Source organism: Cherax quadricarinatus, chromosome 80, assembly GCF_038502225.1.
Source record: "Cherax quadricarinatus isolate ZL_2023a chromosome 80, ASM3850222v1, whole genome shotgun sequence".
NCBI classification, from domain to species: domain Eukaryota; kingdom Metazoa; phylum Arthropoda; class Malacostraca; order Decapoda; family Parastacidae; genus Cherax; species Cherax quadricarinatus.
The window spans coordinates 3,454,785-3,481,564 of NC_091371.1; positions in this window are offsets into that span (position 1 = coordinate 3,454,785).

A 26,780-nucleotide genomic window follows, 5' to 3' on the forward strand; every position below is an offset into this window, starting at 1 on the left:
GTCCGTATGGGTCAGGCAGTCATTATATACTCAGTTGCCACTTTATTAGATACACCCTTATAGTACTGAGTAGGGCTCCCCTTTGCTCCAGAACAGTTTGAATTCTTCATGGTATGGATTCAACAAGGTGCTGGAAATATTTCTTAGAGATTCTGTTCCATGTTTACATTATAACATATAACTGCTGCATATTTGTTGGCTGCACATTAATGCTGTAAATCTCCCGTTCAGCCACATCCCAGAGGTTTACGCCAAATTTTGGTTTGACTATCTGCATGTCGCAGCAGAAATCACGATTTATTAAACCAGGTGACGTTTAATCTTTATTTGTTCAGTTTTGTAGAGTCTGTACACAGTGTAGCCTCAGTTTTTTTGTTCTTAGATGACAGGAATTGAACCTGGTGTGGTCCTCTACTTCTGTATCCATCTACTTCAAGGTTCGACGTGTTGTGCGTTCACAGATGCTCTTCTGCATACCACTGTTGTAATCCCTGTTTACCAAAAAAGTTACTGTTGCCTTCCTGTCAGCTTAAACCAGTCTGGTCATTCTCCTCTGACCTCTCATTAACAAGGCATTTCTCGCCCATAGAACTAATGCTAACTGGATATTTCTAGGTAAACTTCAGAGACTGTTGTGCGTGAAAACGTCAGATTATCATCAGTTAGAGATACTTCAACCCAGGTGGCATTGAGGTCCTGCCACCTGATAAACTAATTGGATATTTGTATTAACGAGTAGATATACAGGTATACCTAATAAAGTGGCCACTGAGTATATACGAGGCGATCATCAGTTATGTCAAGATGAATACAGAAGTTAATGAGCTTTTTAAACCAAGATTATAAGGTTTGTGAACTTTTATTTTTGCTGTTGCTGTTGTTATTGTTGCTATTCTTGTTGCTTCTGCACTTATTATTATTATTGGAGTACCGTGGAGCTGAACTCTCCTCCAGGGTGAGGGACTGACCAACACAAATACTATTCTCCATGGTTGATGGGCTGATTATATCATCTTTACTTAGCCACAACACTTGATACCTCTATATCTGACTGAAGAAGCCTACTGCGTAGGCGAAACGTTTCAATATTAAGAATACCCAACAGCTTCACATGTGTTTTACTCATCAGCAGGGAACTGGTGGCAGAGGAAGACTACAACCAAATGTTTAGCTTACTTCTGTAAACGAAGAACACAGATGCTGCCTCAGTCAGCAGTGTGACTGATGGTGTGTGTGTGTGTGAGAGAGAGAGAGAGAGAGAGAGAGAGAGAGAGAGAGAGAGAGGGAGATGCTAGAGACAATCTATGATGCTGTAGAGCCACATTGAACTGCTGGTTTGTCTATAGTGTGTCTTACTGGTGTCGGGGGTGAATGTTTTAAATGTTACTCAGGTGAAAGCCTCGACGAAGAGAGACATCCGATGCCACTTTAGTTGAAACTGGAGAACTTCGTATTTTTCAGGGTGACATGGAAAGATTCCTCTCATATCCTGACATTTCTAAATATGAGCTGTGCAAAAGCATGTTAACCACTCAACGCTGAAATGTAGGTTACAAAGTCAACGAGGACTGAGGATGGTATAGACAAGGCAACACGGATGATTAGTGATGATATCAAGAATAATTCTAATAAATTACATATAAAAACCTAACATAACAGACCTGGTACACAGGGGTACATCGGAAATATGAAACACACAACTCTACACAATATATAGATATCGAAAAGCTTGCGAGACTGGCAGGAGAGAATATCTGTCAGATTTATCGAACTACATACTTACCTTCACTGTTCGCCGATCGTGGAAAGTTGAGTGTACTACAACTTCTGAAGGAAAACAGTACCTACCAGGAGGCCTTCAAGATCAGATTTTGCCACCCAAGTGGCTATTTTATTGCGCACTCCATATCCATCCTGTGGACGGTAGCGCAAGAGCATATGCATACACAAAAGGCCTAGGAACTAGGCCCCAAAAGGGTTAACAGGTGTACATATGTTTTTTTTTATCTACATATCTACAGTTCACTTATCTGTTACAAGCAAATTTAGGAAATTTGCTTAGTATATCTGGTATCTTATTTTCTTTAATAAGATATCTTGACATGTCACATAGGTTATTATACTGTCTGTCTCTGTATTCCTCAATAAGTGGACAATTAAGCACATAGTGTTCAAGACAGTGACCATATGCCTGATCACATAATTTGCATTTAGTTTGATCATCATCTGTGTGTCTCCCAAACTGCCAGAAATACTTGTAACCAAGCCTAAGTCTGGCCACTACAACATCAGTCAGTCTGTTCACATTGCAAGTTGCTCCATAAACGTACTTATCTATGTTCATGTTGTTATAGTGGGTTATAGATCTACTCAAACTTCTAACTGCATTCCTATAACAATCATTTTCATTATTTACTTCTCCCCTAATATTATTCCTAATGCTAGACACAGATATACCAAAGTTATATTCTACATTCTCCTCCTGGGTACTCTTCTTGGCTAACATGTCAACTTTATCATGAAGGAGTAATCCAATGTGTGATGGGATCCATAGCAATTGTACATTAATTCCTTTGTCCAGGATTTTTGAGTATCTATACCTGGCTTCTCCAATGAGCATGTTGTTGGAGTGGTCTTCAAGAATATTGGTGAAATGTGAGATTTATCAAGACTGTGTTCCGAAAGTGTAGCCACAACTACAACCTATGAGGTCCAAGAGCTATGTGGTTACCTTTTTTGTGCAAAACGTGAAAATTAAATTCATTTTACACCATGCTAGGTTTTATATCCATATCTGTGCTAGCTATCAGGCTACCATGTGAGACACTGAATCAACAGCTGTGGTGGACTCTCAGTGAACCAGCGGTGGTGGACCTATAGTGAGTGAACCACCATGGGTGTAACTGGACCATAGATTGTTGAAGACAGTCTTGACAAAGACTGGATGCGAGGATCGCCAGCACCAGATGTTGTGTTGCAGCTCATGTCTTGCTCACTTCCAGACTGCCCTTGCCTAGTTAATTAACTGAAGTACACGGACATGTGCAAGTTGCAGACGTGCACTAACCAGGGAACTGACAATGAGGAAGTTGTAGTGAGATCAGTTAATATCTCAGATATACTGACCACATAAACATTGAGACATTGACGCTAATATTTTTTATACTTGAATGTTAAAATATAGTAGATGGGTGGCACACAGTGGGCGGCACACAGTAGGCGGTATACAGTGGGCGGGCGGCATGGGCAGCAGTGACCTCACCTCCTCCCCTGGGATCACTGCCTCACACACACACTCACCTGGTCGATGACAAATTGTTTTCAGTTTCCTTTATTTGTGTTGGCTGACACGGGTCCTGACGGACCAGCGGGGGAGGGAGTTGCAGTCCAGGAGTAGAGGATCTGGATGAAGAGGATTGTGGGGGTGGAAGGAGAGGAACGTCCTGGGGTTGGGGGTGGAGGTTGGGAGAGATATCTTTGGGCATTTGTGGAGGGAGGGATCAGAATGGGGTATTGGAGAAAGAGGTGTGTCAAGAGAGTGAAGAGTAAGTAGAGAGGAGAGTCAAGAGATAATGCCAAACCAGGGAATCGTACGATTGGAAGGGAACTAAAATAATGTAGAAATTAAAGGATATGAAACTGAATGAGGTGGGAGAGACAGACAGAAGAGAATGTGATAGTAAGTATAGCAAACTTTATGGTTACACTATAAGAGGCGCTTAAACTAAGCCCTTACACATAATTAAAAAATAGTTGCGGAAAAAAGTTCCTGTACTCTGTATGCTTGGCAAAAGTGACATCTGGCAACTCACATGTAGTAAACAGAGTAGTAAAAACTATTTTCATGAATGAATTAACTCGTAATGACGATGGTGATTAGTTGACAAAAATATTTGCTGGTACTTTCTGTTTCTGTATAAATTTTTGAATACACAAACGAATTACCTTTCAGATATTATATCCAATATTATAAAAAAAATTACTTAGTGACCGAAGTTACTGAAAGGAAATTATGATGACAGGTTTGTAATCATTATACATAAGTCACATCCACTCAGACGAATCATAATTTTGATAGACATTTTGGGTGAATGTATGAGTCTTGGTGCCCATAATGTTTTACACAATATTGGTAATTTGTATAAATAATTTAAATTAGTATTCCACTAATCAAGATCGTTTTTAATCATCTTTTTAAAAGCAAAAAGGCACAATACCGTGACTGGAACAATACACAAATGAAACTTATGACGACGTTTCGGTTCATATAGGACCCTTAACTAGTCACACAGCTCTTCCTTGTGACTAGTTAATGGTCCAAGTCGGACCGAAACGTCGTCAGATGTTTGTCTCCCGTGTGCGGGTTATTTGTGTATTGTATTTTACTTATATTTATAGTTTTCCGTTGTGGTGTGTTATAACTAGTTATTTTTAAGGGATAGAGGACAACCTAACTGAACCTAACTGAACCTAACCGAACCTAACCGAACCTAACCGAACCTAACTGAACCTAACTGAACCTAACTGAACCTTACCTAACCTAACCGAACCTAACTGAACCTATCCTAATCTAACCTAACCTAACTGAACCTAGCCTAACCTAACTGAACCTAACCTAGCCTACCTTAACCTAACCTAGCCCAACCTAGCCTGGCCTGGCCTGGCCTAGCCTAACCTAGCTTAGCTTAACCTAGCCTAACCTAACTCAGAAATGTGCTGCAAACCGCGTGTGAAGACTATTTCAGTGCTCAGAGGACACGTAGGGGAAGAGGCTAACGGAATTGAATATAACTTCACTAGAAGACAGAAGAAACATGGAAGACATGATAACAACATACAAAATACTTAGAGGAATTGATAAGGCACACAGGGATAAGCTGTTTGACAGGTATTCAGGGGCATAGCTGGAAGTTAGAGAGTGCTACATGGAGTGTACCTGCAGGGTATTCCGGGGATCAACGCCCCCGCGGCCCGGTCCCTGACCAGGTCTCCAGATGGATCAGGGCCTGATCAGCTAGGTTGTTACTGTTGGCCGCGCGTAATCCAACGTAGGAGCCACAGCCAGGCTGATCCGGCACTGACTTTAGATATCCGGCTCCCTCTCGAAGACAACCAGGGGTGTATTGGTAATTTCCCTTATGACTGGTGGGAGGCTGTTGAACAGTCTTGGGCCCTAGACACTTACTGTGTTTTCTCTTAGTGTCCTAATGGCGCCCCTACTTTTCATTGGGGGTATGTTGCATCGCCTGCCCAGTCTTTTGCTTTCGTAGGGGCTTATTTGTGTGTGCAGTTTAGGGACCAGTCTCTCTAGGATTTTCCATGTGTAGATAATGATGTATTTCTATCGCTTGCGCTCCAGTGAGTACAGATCAAGTGCTTCCAAGCGTTCGCACTAGTTAAGGCGTTTGGTGGAGCTTATATGTGTAGTAAAGGTTCTCTGTACATTCTCTAGATCTTCTATTTCACCTGCCTTGAATAGTTAATGTACAGCAGTATTCCAGCCTAAAGAGAACATGGATGCCAGGAAGTATTTCCTCGGCCTCAAGGTGGTCGAGAAGTGGAATAACCTCAACCAACAAGTGGCTGAGGAAGACTCCATATGCATTTGAAAGAACATGCATGATAGGGCCCATGAGGCTAGGAGATGTGAATCTGAGAAGTGGAAAGTTGAAAGGCAGGGAAGGATGGGGGGGGGGGAGCAGGAACTAAGGCACGACCCTAGCAATCACATATAGGTGGGTAAACACACACACACATACAGATTGGACACAGCAACAACGGGTCACAATTGGAAGGTGAAGACTCAGATGAGTCACAGGGATGTTAGGAAGTATTCTCAGGAAGTGGAGTAGTCTGGAAAGGGAGGTAGTGGAGGTAGGTACCATACATAGCTTTAAGAAAGGTATGATAAAGCTCATGGAGCAGAGAGTGAGTGGACCTAGTAGAGACCAGTGAAGAGGAGGGGCCAGGAGCTATGAATCGACCCCTGCAGCGACAATTATGTGATCACACACACCAGGCACATCTGAGGCGCACATCAACCAAATAACTGCTGCAGCATATGGGCGCCTAGCAAACCCAAGAACAGCATTCCGACATCTTAATAAGGAATCGTTCAGGACCCTGTACACCGTGTACGTTAGGCCCATATTGGAGTATGCAGCACCAGTTTGGAACCCACACCTAGCCAAGCACGTAAAGAAACTAGAGAAAGTGCAAAGGTTTGTAACAAGACTAGTCCCAGAGGTAAGAGGTATGTCCTACGAGGAGAGGTTAAGGGAAATCAACCTGACAACACTGGAAGATAGAGATAGGGGAGCCATGATAACGAAATATAAAATACTGAGAGGAATTAACAAGGTGGACAAAGACAGGATGTTCCAGAGATGGGACACAGCAACAAGGGGATACAGTTGGAAGTTGAAGAGACAGATGAGTCACAGGGAAGTTAGGAAGCATTTCTTCAGCCACTGAGTAGTCAGGAAGTGGAATAGTCTGGGAAGCGATGTAGTGGAGGCAGGATCCATACATAGCTTTAAGCAGATGTATGATAAAGCTCATGGTTCAGGGAGAGTGACCCAGTAGCGACTAGTGATGAGGCGGGGCCAGGAGCTATGAATCGACCCCTGCAACCATAACTAGGTGAGTATAACTAGGTGAGTACACACACACACACACACATATATATATATATATATATATATATATATATATATATATATATATATATATATATATATTTTTTTATTTTATTTATTATTATCACACCGGCCGATTCCCACCAAGGCAGGGTGGCCCGAAAAAGAAAAACTTTCACCATCATTCACTCCATCACTGTCTTGCCAGAAGGGTGCTTTACACTACAGTTTTTAAACTGCAACATTAACACCCCTCCTTCAGAGTGCAGGCACTGTACTTCCCATCTCCAGGACTCAAGTCCGGCCTGCCGGTTTCCCTGAATCCCTTCATAAATGTTACTTTGCTCACACTCCAACAGCACGTCAAGTATTAAAAACCATTTGTCTCCATTCACTCCTATCAAACACGCTCACGCATGCCTGCTGGAAGTCCAAGCCCCTCGCACACAAAACCTCCTTTACCCCCTCCCTCCAACCCTTCCTAGGCCGACCCCTACCCCGCCTTCCTTCCACTACAGACTGATACACTCTTGAAGTCATTCTATTTCGCTCCATTCTCTCTACATGTCCGAACCACCTCAACAACCCTTCCTCAGCCCTCTGGACAACAGTTTTGGTAATCCCGCACCTCCTCCTAACTTCCAAACTACGAATTCTCTGCATTATATTCACACCACACATTGCCCTCAGACATGACATCTCCACTGCCTCCAGCCTTCTCCTCGCTGCAACATTCATCACCCACGCTTCACACCCATATAAGAGCGTTGGTAAAACTATACTCTCATACATTCCCCTCTTTGCCTCCAAGGACAAAGTTCTCTGTCTCCACAGACTCCTAAGTGCACCACTCACTCTTTTTCCCTCATCAATTCTATGATTCACCTCATCTTTCATAGACCCATCCGCTGACACGTCCACTCCCAAATATCTGAATACGTTCACCTCCTCCATACTCTCTCCCTCCAATCTGATATTCAATCTTTCATCACCTAATCTTTTTGTTATCCTCATAACCTTACTCTTTCCTGTATTCACCTTTAATTTTCTTCTTTTGCACACCCTACCAAATTCATCCACCAATCTCTGCAACTTCTCTTCAGAATCTCCCAAGAGCACAGTGTCATCAGCAAAGAGCAGCTGTGACAACTCCCACTTTGTGTGTGATTCTTTATCTTTTAACTCCACGCCTCTTGCCAAGACCCTCGCATTTACTTCTCTTACAACCCCATCTATAAATATATTAAACAACCACGGTGACATCACACATCCTTGTCTAAGGCCTACTTTTACTGGGAAAAAATTTCCCTCTTTCCTACATACTCTAACTTGAGCCTCACTATCCTCGTAAAAACTCTTCACTGCTTTCAGTAACCTACCTCCTACACCATACACTTGCAACATCTGCCACATTGCCCCCCTATCCACCCTGTCATACGCCTTTTCCAAATCCATAAATGCCACAAAGACCTCTTTAGCCTTATCTAAATACTGTTCACTTATATGTTTCACTGTAAACACCTGGTCCACACACCCCCTACCTTTCCTAAAGCCTCCTTGTTCATCTGCTATCCTATTCTCCGTCTTACTCTTAATTCTTTCAATTATAACTCTACCATACACTTTACCAGGTACACTCAACAGACTTATCCCCCTATAATTTTTGCACTCTCTTTTATCCCCTTTGCCTTTATACAAAGGAACTATACATGCTCTCTGCCAATCCCTAGGTACCTTACCCTCTTCCATACATTTATTAAATAATTGCACCAACCACTCCAAAACTATATCCCCACTTGCTTTTAACATTTCTATCTTTATCCCATCAATCCCGGCTGCCTTACCCCCTTTCATTTTACCTACTGCCTCACGAACTTCCCCCACACTCACAACTGGCTCTTCCTCACTCCTACAAGATGTTATTCCTCCTTGCCCTATACACGAAATCACAGCTTCCCTATCTTCATCAACATTTAACAATTCCTCAAAATATTCCTTCCATCTTCCCAATACCTCTAACTCTCCATTTAATAACTCTCCTCTCCTATTTTTAACTGACAAATCCATTTGTTCTCTAGGCTTTCTTAACTTGTTAATCTCACTCCAAAACTTTTTCTTATTTTCAACAAAATTTGTTGATAACATCTCACCCACTCTCTCATTTGCTCTCTTTTTACATTGCTTCACCACTCTCTTAACTTCTCTCTTTTTCTCCATATACTCTTCCCTCCTTGCATATATATATATATATATATATATATATATATATATATATACATATATATACAACTATATATATATAACTATATATATATATATTTCTTTCAACACACCGGCCGTATCCCACCGAGGCGGGGTGGCCCAAAAGGAAAAACGAAAGTTTCTCCTTTTACATTTAGTAATATATACAGGAGAAGAGGTTACTAGCCCCTTGCTCCCGGCATTTTAGTTGCCTCTTACAACACGCATGGCTTACGGAGGAAGAATTCTGTTCCACTTCCCCATGGAGATAAGAGGAAATAAACAAGAATAAGAACTAGAAAGAAAATAGAAGAAAACCCAGAGGGGTGTGTATATATGTGCTTGTACATGTATGTGTAGTGTGACCTAAGTGTAAGTAGAAGTAGCAAGACGTACCTGAAATCTTGCATGTTCATGAGACAGAAAAAAGGACACCAGCAATCCTACCATCATGTAAAACAATTACAGGCTTTCGTTTTACACTCACTTGGCAGGACGGTAGTACCTCCCTGGGCGGTTGCTGTCTACCAACCTACTACCTATAATATATATATATATATATATATATATATATAGTTATATATATATAGTTGTATATATATATATATATATATATATATATATATATATATATATATATATATATATATATATATATATAATCTCCCAGGTTCATTGAAGCAGCCGTGCGTTGGGACACCCTTGCAGACTCCTCCAGTAGCCCAGCTCCTCACAAAGAACACAAACAGTCCCACTGGGACAAACCGATCATGGAAAAAATCGCCAACACAATGCTCGCCAATGCTTCAGGAAAAAACAAAACTCGTCTCTTAGCGGTGAATGCACAACACTCGGGAGATTTCCTTCTAGCTGTTCCCAATTCCTCCCTGGGCAGTCGACTCGACCCACAGATCATTCGGACTGGTGTTGCTCTTCGCCTAGCCGACCCCTTACCGAACATAGGTGTATTTGCGGCAGGGCGACGGTGATCAATTCGGATTTCATGGTCTCGTGTGTCACACATCAGAAAGGAAGTATGCCAGACATGAGAAGGTCAACGACATCATAAAGAGAAGCCTCGCCACAGCCCATTGCCCAGCCCAACAGGAACCCCAAGTACATGGTCTGACGGAAGTCAAAAGCGTCCTGACGGAACCGCTATGTTATCCTGGAAGGATGGTAACCAGATTGCCTGGGACTACACCTGTGCCGCCACATTGACAGACACCTACTTGCCATACTCTGATGCTCAAGGCGATGGAGCCGCCAGTTATAGGGAGACCCAGAAGAACCGCAAATATGAAGGCCTTCCGTCTTGCTATAACTTCATCTCAGTAGGGTCAGAGACCCTTGGAGCATGGGGCAAGTGTGCTCTAAAGTTCCTCGAAGAGCTGGGTGAAAAACTCATCACACAAACCAAGGATCACAGAGCAGCCAGCTCTGTGATCCTGAGTCTCTGAAGAGACTCAGTGTTGCGATCCAGAGGGAAAATGCCTGCAGCATTCTAGGCACGCGGCCCACCGCCGGGGAGCTGGACGATGTATTCAGGATGTAGTTCTGAGATATTATGTTCTACACCCTATTGTATTTTTGTCGATGTATTTTGTCTTTAAATAAAGTCTACATGGAATATACGGAGTGGCAGGAGAAAACAATATTCAAACAGCTCCGGGGAGAACCTTGAGTTTTCCCTGAAGTTTTTTTTTTTTCTAAGGATGAGGGTCCCCAGCACAGTTCCAGAGGTGGTACCTCCCTGTGTATATATATATATATATAATCAATAACAGCACTGCGTTAGCCAAGGATTCGAACCCATGTTGTACTGGCCATGTGGTTCTCGCTTACCATGAGGCAGACCAGTACAACATGGGTTTGAATCCTTGGCTAGCGCAGTGTTGTTATTGATCAATACCACTCGTTCGTGGTTACAATAATATATATAATATATATATAATGTTATTCCTCCCCATTTTCTTTCTCCTGAGCTCACTAAGACGACCAAGGGAAACTCAGGTATTCTGACTAGCCTCATACAAGACGGTAATTTACCAACTACTCAAAACACTATTGTGAATTCCAGGTAAATTCCTTTTTATTTTTCCCCGGATACTGTTCCATCCTCTCCCTTCCCCCACCCCATCTGACCCCCTCTGTGGCTTTCAAGACTACCCTCCCCCTACCTCCTCCCTGCCAGTAGAGGTCAGGTCACACTGGGGTTATCTGATGGCCACCCTGGTAGGGGACCCATTTCACAATGCGGGAGACTGGCTCTTCCGTCTCTCCCATGAGGGTGTGGGACAGAGCCCTGACACTTTCTGGTTTAATTTATGGAAGGATTTGAAGATACGAGATAGTTTCGAGGCCTACGAGAGCTGACGGAAGCGTAGCTTCATCAGTACGAGTCAAACCACGGTACGGGTGGGGCTTGAACTCGTGGCAAGTGAGTCGTAAGACTTGCACTTGTGGCCACAGTGGTGGCCCATGCTAACCTCCTTATGGTGTATAACTATACAGTACCTATTGTAGCCAGCTGATCTAGTGGCTTACGCACTGGCCTGGAGTTGTAAGACTCGCTTGCCGCGAGTTCAATCCCCACCCGTGCCGTGGTTTGTTTACAATCCTGTTATTACGATTTCTTAAATCATTCTAAACTGACGCTCCTACTGGTGCAGCACTACCTACCCGGAGGGTGTTCCGGGGGTTAACGCCCCCGCGGGCCCATCCTTGACCAGACCTCCCAGTGGATCAGGGACTGATCAGGTAGGTTGTTACTGCTGGCAGCACGTAGTACAATGTACGAGCCATAGCCCTGCTGATCGGGTATTGACTTTAGGCTTGAGGGACTGACCGCCAAGTATTACTGTTGTGACGGACTGATCACGACAGTAATGCTTCTCCTGCTTCCAGTGCTGCATTCACCTGTATCCGACTGAAGAAGCCTGTTATGCGGGCGAAACGTTTCGGCAATAAAGAAAGCCAAGTGTTGTACGTTTATTAATAGTACCACCAACAGGAGCAGCACCACCTCCGTCAGCACCACCTCCGTCAGCACCACCTCCGTCAGCACCACCTCCGTCAGCACTACCATCGTCATCACTACCACCATCAGCACTACCACCGTCAGCACTACCATCGTCATCACTACCACCATCAGCACTACCACCGTCAGCACTACCATCGTCATCACTACCACCATCAGCACTACCACCGTCAGCACTACCATCGTCATCACTACCACCATCAGCACTACCATCGTCATCACTACCACCGTCAGCACTACCATCGTCATCACTACCACCATCAGCACTACCACCGTCAGCACTACCATCGTCATCACTACCACCATCAGCACTACCACCGTCAGCACTACCATCGTCGGTATCATCAGCACCACTGACAGCAACAGAAGCAGCACCTGACCCACTTGCAACACCACTAGCAGAAGTGGTACTACCACCAACACCGTTATATCAACTACCACCAACACCGTTATATCAACTACCACCACTACAACAACTCCCACAGTCCGCACTCCCAATCATTGCTATGACCACTAACGTCACTCCAACCCACAACTACTACCACAATCACCAGCCACACGACCCACTCCCGTGTTTAATTAAGATGGTGGGGGCAGTGTGTGTTGTGGTAGTGCTTGTTAGGGCACACTGACCTCTGGTTGACCACACCGGAACCACCACCCACAACACAACCAAAAGCAATTGGTCTGAGCAACCACTTAAACCAGTGTGGTTCATCGGTGACAGCCAGCCGGAGGTCTGGGCTTAAAACCACCCACCAAATCAGCTGACCAGGACAGATACTACCCCAACCACATCCTCCTCCAATACAACTTCCACTGTTTCCACTTCATGGTGATCCACTGCAGCCCTTCCCAAAATAACCACCCAGCACCCCATCACAACCACAACCCGTTTCTTAATCCTTGTCCACTAGCACCTCCACCGCCCGCTACTCCACAATCTCTCACCAGCATAGTCTCCCACTTCTTCCTCTTCCACTAACACTAAACACACACACACACACACACACACACACACACACACACACACACACACACACACACACACACACACACACACCAACAAGGGGTCACAGTTGGAAGTTGAAGACTCAGATGAATCACCGGGATGTTAGGAAGTATTTCTTTTGTCACAGAGTTGTCAGGAAGTGGAATAGTCTGGGAAGTGATGTAATGGAGGCAGGATCCATACATAGCTTTAAGCAGAGGTATGATAAAGCTCATGGAGCGGGAAAAGTGAATAGTAGTGGCCATCGAAGAGGCGGGGCCGGGAGCAGTGACTCAATCTCTGTAACCACAACTAGGTGAGTACACACACACACACACACACACACACACACACACACACACACACACACACACACACACACACACACACACACACACACACACACACACACATACGAACTGTCATACTGTCGAATGGCTGAATAATAAATTTAACTGAGTTATAGGTCTCTTTTTGTGTTATCTTCCAAGACGATAATACACCAGTTCACACCGCTAGAGTTCAAAACTGGCATGGAGAACAAAGTCGAACACTTGGACTGGCCCCACAATCGCCGGATCTAAAAATTGAGTATCTGTGGCGTCAGTTGGAACAGCAAATCAGGAACCGATTTTCTCCACAGTTGTTTTTAGAAGAGTAAGAACAGGTTTTGCTTGAGGAATGGCTCAAAATTCTCCTGGATATGCTTAAAATACAATATGAATCAATTTCTCGACGAACTGGTGTTGTTTTAGCTGCAGTTAAAGGTGTTCCTATTTGTTTCCAATCCCTGTACACACACACAAAACAACACTGTTTATAGGGGATTTAAGTCACAAGGCTAGACTGGGAGAACTGGCATCTACATGGAGAGCCAGAAACATGGATAACAGAGGCAGCAATAGAAAACTTCGTAACCCAACACGTCGAAGAAACTACAAGAATGAGGACAGGAGACGAACCTGCTCGACTTGATGTTTAAGTGAAACTGACGTAGATGAAATTGATTACGAGCTGCTACTGGGGGCTAATGACCACGCTGTGCATCAATTTTGAATATTAGGGTAAGTGGTACAAGTGATGAGCAAGAATACAGTTCAGTTTCACTACTTAATGTCCTCAACTATACGTATGTGTCTTTGTCCACATCTTGGTATCACCAGACCATTTTTCAAGTGGTGATTGTACGAGGATGAAAGACTTTATAAGCGGAATCCAGTGATACAAGGAAATGAATGGACAGACAAGCCGAGAGATGATGGAAGAACTCGTCAGAAAGTGTCAGTATGAGGTGGGAGACTTCAGTAGTGTCAGCCTCAGCTGGTAGACTTCAGTAGTGTCAGCCTCAGCTGGGAGACTTCAGTAGTGTCAGCAAGGTTCATAACTATCACAAGAACTCATGGTATAAGCACAGCAGCAGAAAAGACAAAGGAAGCAGCAAAAGAGCAAGGGAAATCGGTACACTGAGGACGGAAGAGAACTGAGAGATAAGTAGAAGAGCTGGAACTGACTATTCAGAATAAGAGAATTAACTGATGAATGAGACATTTGTGCAACACTTTTGTATCTTAAAATTTCTCTGTTTGGGACTGAAGACGCCACTGGCTGGCAAAACGTTTCCACAATAGACACACCCAAGTGTTTCACAAGTGTCTAATTCATTATAAGAAGAGATGTTGAACAGCAACCTGAGGCTCGTATAAAAATCAATGATAAAGTCGAAACCACAACAAAGCCACATAAGAAGGAAGACGATTGAAAAAGACCAGGGAAGGAGTACCCACAGAAGATGACAGAGGCGCTTACGAGGAAGCAAATGATTTCAGGAGGAATTCCCTGAAGAAACAGATGATGCCAGAAAAGTGTTGAAAAGATTAACCAATGGAAAGTGGATAGAATGCCCCTATCAAAGGAGGAAGTAATGAAATTAATATAAGAGTTGAACATAACAAAAGCCAAAGGGGCCCTACTGAAGGTGTATCATCATGGATACTGAAAGTAGAAGCGAAAGAACTCCCCAGTGATCTACAACTGGTTACAGACCGGGCCGCGGGGGCGTTGGCCCCCAAAAAATCTCTCCAGGTATGTCCACTAAAATCGGGAAGTCTCCACGACAACAGGAAAACTGCACGAGTGATCTTAACATGTACAAATAGGGAGAGACGGGCCAGTATCAGTGATATGTATACAGTTCAACGGTAATGGAAAAGGTTGGTCGATATGAAGCAAGAAAGACAAGTGTGAGTCGACTGCATATTAGACTGCAGGGAAGCATACGACACTGTGCCTCAGCAGATGTTGATTCACAAACTGGCGGAGTAAGTAGGGATACACAGTTCAGTATTATACTGGAACAAGGGATACCTAACGAACAAAGACAGAATATGCTACTGGCAGACATTTAAGGCCGGGAAAATGTGTCGAGTGGGATTTTCTAAGACTTAGTGCTAGGAACTTTTATTATTGTTAATATATGCAGCTAACCTGCCAGAAGAGATAAAATATGTCTCATTGTTGCTGAGGAGGTGAAACTAATGAGAAAAATAAAAATGGATGATGATAGAGACTGGCTACAGGCAGGGTTGGACAAGGTATCAAAGGAATTAGGCAAATAGTTGCGGGAGTTCAACCCAAATAAGTTTACAGTCATGAAAATTATTAGTGAAAAGGGAAGACCAGAGACGGAACGCAGCTTAAGAAATGACAAATTTTAAATATAGCTTAAGAAATATCACACCGAACATGTTACATATAATTAGCATAACATCAGCATGGTCGAGGTTAGCTAATATCAGAACTGCCTCCAGAAACAAACACACACACACACACACACACACACACACACACACACACACACACACACACACACACACACACACACACACACACACACACACACACACACACGATGTAGTGGAGGCAGGATCCATACACAGCTTTCAGCAGAGGTATGATAAAGCTCATGGTTCAGGGAGTGACCCAGTAGCGACCAGTGAAGAGGCGGGGCTAGGAGCTAAGACCCGACCCCCTGCAACCCCAAAAACTAGTTGAGCACGCACACACACACACACACACACACACACACCGCCAAATGCAAAGTCATGAAGATCGGAGGAGGGCAAAGAAGACCGCAGACATAGTAATAGGCTAGGAGGCCAAAGGCTGCAAACCTCACTCAAGGAGAAAGACCTAGGAGTGAGTATAATACCGAGTACATCGCCAGAAGCACACATTAACCAGATAACTGCTGCGGCATATGGGCGCTTGGCAAACCTGAGAATAGCGTTCCGGTACCTCAGTAAGGAATCGTTCAAGACTTTATTTATACGCTGTGTACGTCAGGCCCACACTGGAGTACGCAGCACCAGTTTGGAACCCACACCTGGTCAAACACGTCAAGAAATTAGAGAAAGTGCAAAGGTTTCCAACAAGGCAAGTTCCAGAGCCAAGGGGAATGTCCTATGAAGAAAGGTTGAGGGAAATCGGTCTGACAACACTGGAGGACAGGAGGGTCAGGGGAGACATTGTAACGACATACAAAATACTGCTTGGAATGGACAAGGTGGACAGAGACAGGATGTTCCAGAGATGGGACACAGAAACAAGGGGTCACAATCGGAAGCTGAAGACTCAGATGAGTCAAAGGGATGTTAGGAAGTATTTCTTCAGTCATAGAGTAGTTAGGAAGTGGAATAGTCTGGCAAGCGATATAGTGGAGGCAGGAACTATACATAGTTTTAAGACGAGGTATGATAAAGCTCATGGAGCAGGGGGGGAGATGACCTAGTAGCGGTCGGTGAAGAGGCGGGGCCAGGAGCTGAGTCTCGACCCCTGCAACCACAACCGAGTACAATTAGGTGAGTAGACACACACACGTACGCACACGGGCGGGGGAAGAGGAGACTGAGACACACAACAGGGAGGTAACGAGAGTAACTGTCCCTTCTTCATTCTTCACCAGTTTATTGGTTTATTGCCTCCGCCCGAACACCCACGACGGCCACACCTTCCTTCACCCCCACCACCCACCACTACGTCTCCACAACCCACCACTACGTCTCCACAACCCACCACTGCGCCCCCACCGAACCACAACATCCAACACAAACTACCCTCACTACTATTCCCCAACCACAACACCCAAATCTCTTACAAACTCTCACTGCCAACACCACTTACCCAATCTCCCATCATCTCTGCCCATCACCCATTCATTCTAACCCCACTATCTCCTCCATCCCCACACTCTTCCCCGCACTACCTACAGCAAATACCTACCTGTATTTGTCGGAAACAAGTAACTTTCACTTGTCGGGATTATCCTAGATAGTTTACACTATGATGATTGTTCTTGTGGGTACCTTTGCCTAAATAAACTTACTTATCCTGAGAAACTAAAGCTTCTAAGTGTAACTTCAGCTAGTCCTGAAGAAAACCTTTGAAGCTGTCGTAGCTGTGAACCTTTAATGGAATACTTGACGATATCCTCATTGTTCTACTGGTCTCCCAGCTCAGGCTGACACTACTGACGATGTTTGTTGAGGATACCTGTTGACGATGTTTGTTGAGGATACCTGTTGACGATGTTTGTTGAGGATACTTGTTGACGATGTTGAGGATACCTGTTGACGATGTTTGTTGAGGATACCTGTTGACGATGTTTGTTGAGGATACCTGTTGACGATGTTTGTTGAGGATACCTGTTGACGATGTTTGTTGAGGATACCTGTTGACGATGTTTGTTGAGGATACTTGTTGACGATGCTTGTTGAGGATACCTGTTGACGATGTTTGTTGAGGATACCTGTTGACGATGTTTGTTGAGGATACCTGTTGACGATGTTTGTTGAGGATACCTGTTGACGATGTTTGTTGAGGATACCTGTTGACGATGTTTGTTGAGGATATATGCAGAAAGTGCAAGTGAAGGAAATGCCTTGAGCTGGTATTTTTATATTAATACGTATCGATGTTTGCAGGTAAGTGACAAGCGAGTGATCAACGTGGCAGAGATGGCGCATCACCTGTCAGGTAAGTCCAGACTTTACACCGGTTGTCACCGACCTCGTTTTGCAAAGTTATCCAGTTTGTTATAGTGCAGCCTATATTAGTATATTCACAATGAATATGCTTATATATATATATATATATATATATATATATATATATATATATATATATATATATATATATATATATATATATATATATATATATTAATTACTGATTTTCGTCACGGCATAATGCCGTGACGAAAATCAAAGGCGTACCATACAGGGGGGTCTTTTTCGTCAGTGCATTATGCCTGGTAGCAGCCATTAACATGACGTAATGGCTTGGCGCCACACTCCACAGTGACTCCTCAGTGCTCACGTGGCTGCTGTGGTGAGAGGAAGTGTTGCACTTTTGTCTCTCATTCGCCTCGTCTTTTGTCCATTGTTCCCTTTGGTTTTGGGGCTATACATGTTTGATTATAGGTAAAAGGAAGTCTTTAACACCTGAAACTATAGGTAAAATCATTGGGCTTCACAAAGCTGGGCACCAGATGAAAGTAGAGAATGTTGATGTGTGTGAGCGTTCAGTGAGGAACTGGGTGCAGTGTTTCCAGGCTGGTGGCGGTGTCGAGTTACCGTCTGCCAAACCTCGGTCTGGCCCCTCGAAGAAGACATCTGTTCATACCTTAACTGTGTTAAAGAAGTATTTAGAGAGTACACCTAAGTTCACTGCTAGAGAACTGAAAAAAAGAACCCACATCTTCTCTCTGAGGTGCCTGTAAGAACTGTTAACAGACGTGTCAGAATTGGGCTACAGTAGTCACCACCAGGTTAAGAAACCGATCCTCTCCAAGCCACAGAAGAAACATAGGCTGGATTATGCAAAGAAATATTTTCATTGGGCCCCTCAACAGTGATCTGAAGTACTTTGGAGTGATGAAGCAATCTTCACCTGTAACTGTGGGGGACGTGTACCATCCCAGAGGCAATGACCCGCTAGACCCTCGCTTCACCTGTTGGACCAACAAACACCCAGACTCGATCATGATTTGGGGGTGTTTCAGTGCTCAGTGTTGAACTCGGTGTGCTTCTTAAAACTCAGTACCTTGAGTTACGAGCTTAATTCGTTACAGAAGGCTGTTCGAGTGCCGATACCGAACGAATTTGTTCCCATAAGGAATAATGTAAATTAGATTAGACCATTTCAGACCCCCAAAAATACACTTACAAAAATACCCTTACATAATTGCTCGAGTTGGGAACTGCTAATAACTCAAGGTACAACTGAATATGAACCAGTATAATTACATGGAGTTATTGTGTGACAATTTACCTGAGGCGTTTGACAAGTGTGGGGCTACGGTTTTTATGCAGGACGGTGAACCATGTTATACCACCAAATCTATAGTTCAGTGGGTTAAGAACTGTGAAGTGAGTTTCTTTAATGACTGGCCAGGCAATTCCCCAGAAATAAACCCTAACGAGACCCTCTGGTCAATAATGAAACTAAGTTTACTGGGCAAGGGTATCAGTTCCATACCGCAGCTGGAGGCTGCTCTACATGAGGCATGGAATAATATACCTCCCCAAACCCTCAAGAATTTGTGTGAGAGTCTTCTTACATGGCTGAGGGACGTGATTAAGCGTAAAGGACGCAGCACCAAGTATTAAAACCTCAGTAAGAGTGCAAATATATATATAATATATATATATATATATATATATATATATATATATATATATATATATATATATATATATATATATATATATATATATATATATAGATATGTCGTGCCGAATAGGCAAAACTTGCGATCTTGGCTTAAATAGCAACGCTCACCTTGCCATATAGGACAAGTGAAAATTTGTGTATGCAATAATTTCGCCAAAATCATTCTGAACCTAACGAAAAAAAATATATTTCACTGTGTTAGTTTAGTATTAAATTACTGTAAACAAATCTAAAATATATTTAGTTGGGTTAGGCTACAATAAATTGCGCTTGTTATAATAAGATTAGGTAAGTTTTCTAAGTTCCTTTTGGTGCAAAATTATAAATTTTTACATCAACATTAATGAAAAAAATATATCTTTAAACGTATAAGAGAAAATTTTAGAAAGGACTTAATTTTAAACGAGTTCTTGCTAATTGGCCAGTTTTACATATTCGGCACGACATATATATATATATATATATATATATATATATATATATATATATATATATATATATATATATATATATATATATATATATATATAATTCATGGTATGTATTTGTGTTTTGGTACGTGTGGGGGGGGAGGGGCGGCATAATGCCGTGACGAGCACTGTATAATGTGTGTGAGAAAACATATCAAGGAATTAGTTTTGAAGATAAACTCTTCCTTTCACTGATTAAATACGTCTCCTTTCATCTCCAACAAGTCAAGTAGGATTTGAAATACCTCCTTTAGTAAACTTAAAAGAAAGTAGCATCATTCCTAGGCAAGTAAAAGGGTTTAAACCCTTTCCCGTGAGAGATAACCAGAGTACATTCTGGGTTGGACAGTGGTTCCCAAACAGTTTTGTTCTCTACCCAGAATGTGAGATTAGCCTTGCCACCGTATTCATAATTACTCGAGCACCACATCAAATCTACGCTAAGGAAAGTTATCATTCCATCTGGTTACTAATCTGTCGACAAAATTTGTTGGATAAAACTTTGTCTAAGAGGATTCTTCCCAGGAAAATCGCACTAGTTAGCTATTGGTGCCAGTGTGTGGACACTGTGTATCACTAATATCCAGCTGAGCGAACTGCGGAACGGGAGGGTTTTGAATTCATGGCAGGTGAATCCTAAAACTCACAGGCCACTGCGTTAACCACTGGGCCAGCTGGCTCTAAGAAGATCCATCTAACTAAGTTTATTTCTTTGTAATCATGTGACGATTTTGTAAATCAAGCAAAACGTCATTCAGTCGTATTTAATTATTTTATACCTCTCTTCTTGGCCCTTTATTACAATCCTCTTGCATCGAAACTACAGTTATTAGGTATCAAGGTATTAGGTATCAAGTTATTAGGTATCATGTAATTGATCGATTTTTTCTGAATGTTAGTGGAATACAGTGCCGACAAGATGAATTAGATACCTGTGTAACATCTGGGTATCTTTACCCAGATGTTACACATGTTTTAATTCATTACCTTGTCGGTATTGTGTACCTTTGATACTACACTTGTTAGACACAGTAACATCCTGGAATTAGAAAATCAGAAAGATGTAGGAGGCGGGATCCATACACAGCTTTAAGAAAAGGTACAATATGGTCTGTGTGTTACAGCATTTTGCGCTCCATTATAATATTTTTTTTATCATTTACTTTCACTATTTCCTTCATTTCTTCTCCTTTTCTTCTCTTTTTTCCTCTTTTTCTCCTTTTTCAGTCCTTTTTTTCTCTCTCGCATCACTAAGCTCTTCATCAACGGTGTTGTAATAACGTGGAACCTTGAAAATGCAAAAAAAAACAGGAAAACTTTACAAGGACAAACAGAGGGAGCAACATAAACAAGCAAATAAACACACTGACAAAGACATTGGCTCTGACGTCACGAGATCGGATGTTGACCTCTTCACTAAGCTTCTCTAGTCATTATGAAAGAGCCATACACAGTTCCCAGCCCATGCTGTGTCCCAAGCCCATGCTGTGTCCCAAGCCCATGCTGTGTCCCAAGCCCATGCTGGTTTCCCCAGTCCATGTTGTCTCCCCAAACCACGCCTATGTCCCAAACCTTGCTAGCCCACGTTATGTCCCCAGTTCATACTGTGTCCTCAACCCACGCCTATGCCCCAAACCTTGCTAGCCCACGCTGTGTCCCCAGCCCACGCCCGTGTCCCCAGCTCACGTGTATTTAACCAGGAGCTAGTTCAGACGAGCAGTCTTACACAGTCGCATTATTAACTTCTACAATAAATTCACTTTAAATTCACTTATGAAGACCTGGTCCGGGACATAAGTTTGTCGAACACAGCAAACTCAGACCCCAACCTCATCGAGGTTCAGACCAGCACATGCACTCTTCAGAAACAGCGGAAGACGAATTCAATTTCAACAATAAGAACATCAACTGGACCTAAATCATCCGTGACCTTACCAAAATAATCTGACGAGATGATAGGACTAACTAGAATCTGAACCGTTATATCCAGAGGATGTGCTGACTCGTGCTTGAAATATACCTTTAAGATAAAGGAAGAGGATGCAGATTAGAGAGAGAGAGGCGTTTCCTTTAGAGGTGAAGGTGACTGATAACAAATCTTCTCTAATGCAGCAGAATTTCTGGAAACACTGGTTAGGAAAATGGAGAACATCAAACTCAAAATGAAAATGTTATATAAGAGACCAGGAGAAACAGAGTGAACAAAATAGCCGTACAAGAATATGGAAGAAATTCAATTTATGTCTTCCCACATACAAAAACTAAGGGAGGAAAACCGTATCTAGTATTTTGCTTTAATTAAAATAAGTAGACACCCCACGGCTGATAAATGAATGAAATACCGAGATCAATGTAAGATTGTTCGGTGACCCATTAATGAGTCTAAAGACAGAAATAAGTTTTTCACAAACAAGATTCGAAACACATGTAACACTCCACATTTTTTGACGTATCCCTACGATTCGAAACAATGCTGACATCTCCACGTTATCCAACGTATCCCTAACCCCACCTTGACTTCAAAGAAGACACTGTTAATATGCCCATCCATTTGTTTTCATCCCACACCCAGACTCGTGAAACTGTCTATCCATCAAGAACTGCAAGAAACCAATACATCTTGCCGTAAATATTCCGTGAGGAGGGAACCTGGACACAGATGTTATCCCACAGTCGCTAAACACTCCCGACATAGTTCCACTTCACGAAGGTAATCAATCAATGACAACACACAAGTAACCCTCTCGTAGGAGACTGAAACGTATGACGACATTTCGGTCCGACGTGGACCATCAACTAAGACCATTAACTCTAGTTAATATGACAAGTTGGACCGAAACGATGTTATTAGTCTCAGTCTCCTATTCGCGGGTTATTTGTTTATTGCTCTAGTCACGGTATTGTGCCTTTTTATTCTTCAAAGTAATTGTAGAAAAAAAAAACTATTGATAAATAGTGCTAATGTCACACCTTTAAAAAATCCTTCAAAAGATATAAAGATGACCAGTCACGTGGAATTTCGCAATATTGCAAAACCCAGGGTAACTTGGCAGAAACCAGCAACTGGTTTACCAGTCATTGCCTCCGTTGCAACACTGATTGTCTGGGTACAAGTTTGAATTCATGACAAGATTCCTTTTACTACTAGGAGAAGTTAACACTTGTCACCACTGGTCACCAGTGTACAGTGGTTCCGAAGTTGTAAGTGGTTAACTATAAGAAGAAACCAAAGGAACTCGCTTAGAGCGAAGCTGAGGGAGCTCAGCTATAAGAAAAGACTGAAGGAACTGGTCTAGAGTTGCCTTAGACACCTCTAGGTTAGGAATGCCATGATAACGTGCAAGATACTCGAGAGAACTTTATAAAGCAGAAATAGCAGGGAGACAAGGAGACAGCTGGGAATTAAAGACACCGATGAGTCACAGACGTTAGGAAGCACGTTCTTAGTCTTAAGAGATACACACACACACACACACACACACACACACACACACACACACACACACACACACACACGTGTGTGTGTGAGTACATCCTATATCACACAAAGTAACGTTTCTGAAGACGTCGATGACACACGTCCGGCTTGCAGTACAGTGTACACGATAAAAAGAGAAAAAACTAGCTTTAACGCTCCAGCTTCTCCATTGTGATTCATCTCTTATCCTCCCCTACTCTTGCCTCCGTCGTTCCTGTTCCTCACGTTCTTCCTCTTTCCCTTGTTCAGTCCAGCTCCCTCTTTTCTTAGTCCAAAGCTCCACAAACAAACAGTGTGTCACGAACGCAGCAGCTATCACTCTCCTGACGCACATTAGCGCTCTGCGTCAGTCAGCGCAGCAATATAATATTCTGGGGCCATACAGTGCCTCGAGAATGGGAGATAATCAAGTTTAATCCAAGGAAAAGGAATCAAGAGACCTTCAACAGCATCAAGGTTGTCTATTTTTCAAGGGTTTTATCCCTTTCTGGGTCATGAATATAACAATATAATTGTTACATTCATGACCCAGAAGAGTCGCACACAATCACTTGAGTGGGATTCATAAACTTCCCAACAATTTTATACTGAAGATGGAGTCAGTGTGAACTCGAAACATATTGTACTAACCTTCAAAAAACTACGCCCGTACATATCACTTGCGTGATATCTAAGTCGACTTCCGTCTCGCTATGTCGTGCCTATTCGGCACGACATATATATTATATATATATATATATATATATATATATATATATATATATATATATATATATATATATATATATATATATATATATATATATATATATATGTCGTGCCGAACAGGTAAAACTTGCGAATTTGGCTTATATGGCAACGCTCTTCTTGCCGAATAAAACGAGCAAAAATTTGTGTCTAATAATTTCGCAAAAATCATTCTGAACTTATCTAAAATATATTTAGTTGGATTAGGCTAAATTAAACTGAGCTTATTATAATAAGGTTAGGTAACTTTTCTAAGGTGCTTCTGGTACAAAATTATAATTTTTTGCATTAACATAAATGAAAAAAAATATATCTTTAAATACATAAGAGAAAATTTTAGGAAGGACTTAATTTTCAAAGAGTTTTACGTATTCGGCACGAACACGCGCACACACACGCGCGCACGCGCGCGCGCGCACACACACACACACACACACACACACACACACACACACACACACACACACACACACACACACACACACACACACACACACACACACACCTACACACACACACACACTGCATGTGAGAGTCTTGGCCAGCAGCAGCAACACATCTCCAGGCTCCCTTCATTAGACAGTTTTCGGAGCAGTTATCAGTCAGCTCAGTGCACCAGATGGCACCCGTCTGGCACACCTCTCAAGACCTGGCACCTCAACCCGACAACACAGTTATGGACCCCAATTACCACCGCACGTCAATTGCCTCGTTGACCTTAAGTGCCCGTTCTCTTATGGTTGTGACAGCTCTGTTTAGATTAAGTATAAGAAAATTATTTCTCGTGTTATTTTATATCTGGCGAATATATATACAGTGGACCCCCGCATAACGATCACCTCCGAATGCGACCAATTATGTAAGTGTATTTATGTAAGTGCGTTTGTACGTGTATGTTTGGGGGTCTGAAATGGACTAATCTACTTCACAATATTCCTTATGGGAACAAATTCGGTCAGTACTGGCACCTGAACATACTTCTGGAGTGAAAAAATATCGTTAACCGGGGGTCCACTGTATATATATATATATATATATATATATATATATATATATATATATATATATATATATATATATATATATATATATATATATATATATAATCACATACGCGTGTATTTATCTTAGTGCAACACTTCAAATGCTTAGATTTTTGTGCTAATTTTAGATGTAGATTACAGTTAGGCAGCGTGTGGAGTGATTAGCGGACCGAGGATAGTCTCTCCACTATTACTGAGTGCATTGATCCATACCGTTACTTGCACGTGTAAACCATACGGGTTTACTGTTTTACAAAAAGTGTTTCCCGAAGGTTATCGGAAAGTGATTTACAGGATCATCGCCCCCGCTGCCCGGTCCTACGTCAGGCTTAATTAACTAGGAAATCTGACGTAGGCGCCACAGTCCTGATCATGCAAAGATTTTAAGAATTGATCTTGTTCCCTCTTGAAGACAGCTATGGGTCTGTTTTTAATTCAGTTTATATATAAGAACATAACATAAGAAAGAAGGAACGCTGCAAACAGTCCTACTGACTCATGCGGAGCAGGTACATGAACCCCCCCCCCCGGATAAGCCCAATGACCCACCCAGTCTGGTCACCTCCACTCAAGGAAGGAGCACGGCACCAGACCCAGCAGCACAAGCTAGTCAGGTCAAACTCACACCCACCCACACCTACTGTTTACATCCCCTTTATTTATTCCTGTTTTCCATTTATACACCTTGATCATATCCCCCCTAATTCTACGCCTTTCTAGAGAGTGCAGATTCAGGGCCCTCAGTCTATCCTCATCGGGAAGATTTCTGATACATGGGATCATCTTTGTCATCCTCCTCTGTACGTTTTCCAGAGCATTAATATTCATAGCATAGTCTATATAGCATAGTCTAAATGAGGCCTAACCAAGGATATATAGAGTTGAAGAACAACCTGAGGACTTCTATTATTTATACTTCTTGCTATGAAGCCAAGAATTCTGTTAGCTTTATTGCGAACACTAATGCGCTGTTGTCTTGGTTTTAGATTACTGCTACCCAGGAGGGTGTTAGAGTCTTGGTTCCTTCAAACTTACTGGGGTCTGTTAATGTATTCATTATGCCCCTGCTCTTCACTTGGGTATTTTTCACCATCTGCTTTCCTGGGAGTAATTTCATTTTTATATTTGGAACTAAGCCTTCTAGAATTTTCCATGTGATTCACCTTCATCTCCTACGTTCCAGGGAGTACGGTTCAAGTGACGTCAGGCATTTGTAAATTTTATGTAATTGAAATTAAGGCACAATCTCTGTACAATCTCCATTTCTGCAATTTCATCCGCCTTGAAAGCGACAAATAAACTTAAAGCACTATTCCTCTCTAAAGAGAAAAAGTGACTTAAAGTACCATCATTGACTTGGCATCTATTTTGAAAGGTACACTTGCTGTTAGAGTAGCATCACT